This window comes from Diceros bicornis, chromosome 28 (assembly GCF_020826845.1).
Source record: "Diceros bicornis minor isolate mBicDic1 chromosome 28, mDicBic1.mat.cur, whole genome shotgun sequence".
NCBI classification, from domain to species: domain Eukaryota; kingdom Metazoa; phylum Chordata; class Mammalia; order Perissodactyla; family Rhinocerotidae; genus Diceros; species Diceros bicornis.
In genome coordinates, this window is record NC_080767.1 from 12,950,114 (window position 1) to 12,952,121 (window position 2,008).

Consider the following 2,008-nt stretch of genomic DNA (forward strand, 5'->3'; position numbering starts at 1 on the left):
AATAAACCTGACAAAGATAGTAGAAAAACAACAAATTGATATCACATATAAATATTGATGAAACATTCAAAAATAAAATATTAGTAAATTAATCACATTAAGAGATGATACCATGAGATGATAGTAATATAATGTTTTATGTCAATTATAGTGCAATAAAAAAATAAGTATTTAGCGGGTTGGAGCAGTGATGTAGTGGTTAAGTTCGCGTTCTCCACTTTGGCAGCCCAATGTTCGTGGGTTCGGATCCTGGGTGTGGACCTACACACCGCGCATCAAGCCATGCTGTGGTGGCGTCCCACATACAAAATAGAGGAAGATTGGCAACAGATGTTAGCTCAGGGCCAATCTTTCTCACCAAAAAAAATAAAATAAAAAATTAAAAAAATAGTGCTTATATCATGGGGATGTGTAAGGATTAAAAGCTTTTATACATGTAAAGTGTTAGAAGAGTGCTTGGCTCAATAAGTATTGATGATTATTATTAAATACATGAATTAAATCACTAAATGAGTATTTAAAACACACACACACGCAATGAGATTATACTGGGATTGGTACCTATGACCATGATGTTGTCAGAAGAACTGGATTTACCTTATGGCCTGAGACAGCAGAACTATGATCTCTGAGAGAAGAAAAACAAATTATTTGAGTCCCATGCATGGCCCAGCATATTACTTGGAGAGTTTTCAGGTCCCAGTGCAGGGAATGGTAACCCAAAGAGAGCCAATGATTGTGCTGAGAGAGATGATAAGGATAATTGTTTGGGAAAGACACGGTAGCTAGAATTTGTGAAGGAAAGTACCTTAAGAGAGGTCTTTTCATAGAGATCTTTGGAGATCTAAAAAGATTCCCCTCAACTTTTTTACTGAAAACTAATCTGCACGTGTGAGTGGAAACTGTCAGAAAGGAGAAAGAATCATTGGAGAGCAGTATACTAAAATTCTCCCGTAGTTCACAGAGAATAGTTTGTGTTCCCGCCTGTCAGAATGGAAAGACCTCATAATGCATGGGTAATGGGGCAGAGTCCTCAGATCTATTATACATATATTTCGTTTGTTTAATAAACATGGAGGAAAACATAAAATATGATGAAGAGAAAATATATTTTGATATATTATCAAAAAGCTCAAATAGAATGCTGGAGATCAAAAATACAGTAGATGAAAAAGAAAAAAAAAAACAGCAGAAGAAAATACCAGTGAACTTGAAAAATATGCAAAAGTGAATAAGAGAAAAAAAGAATTAAAAATAATAGGCAAAGCCTCAGTAAGCTTCAGATCAATATCAAATAGTCTAACATACATTTAATTAGAGCCACTGAAGCTGGAAAAAATATTGAAGAACTAATGGCCAAAATGATCTATATTTGAAGAAAATTATACATGGACAGATTCAAGCAGTTCAAGAAACCACAAAAAATTTAGAATAAAGAAAATCACATCAAGGCACATCATAATTAAATAGCTGAAAATCAGAGATGAAGGGAAAATATTAAAGGCAATCAGATAAAAGTGACACATATTGATTGCGGATAAACAAATATGTGATAAACAAATCCTTCCCAATAATAGAATGCTGACTAATAAATATAGAATGGATTATGAATAAGAAAATTACTATTTTAGAGTTAATGTAGTAAATTTGTAAGAGTCATTGATAGGTGCTAAAACCATAGAGTGGAGAGGTTGTTGTGGAATAGGATATTTACACAATCTCAAATAGCCCCCTTGTAAATTTATTGCTGACAAAAGGAAAAATGGTAACTAAATGGTGAAGGAATCAGGAAATACCATGGCACGTCTTATGGTGTGGTGCGCAGACTCTTCGATGGCTCCTAATTATACCCCCCTCCTGGTAGTCATGCCTTGTGTAAACCCATTTCCTCGAGTGTGAGCAGAACCCACTACTTAAATCAATGGAATACAGTAAAGATTATGGGATGCCACTTGCAAGATAATATTACAGAAGGTTGTAATCCATCTTGCTAGTAGACTCTGTCCCT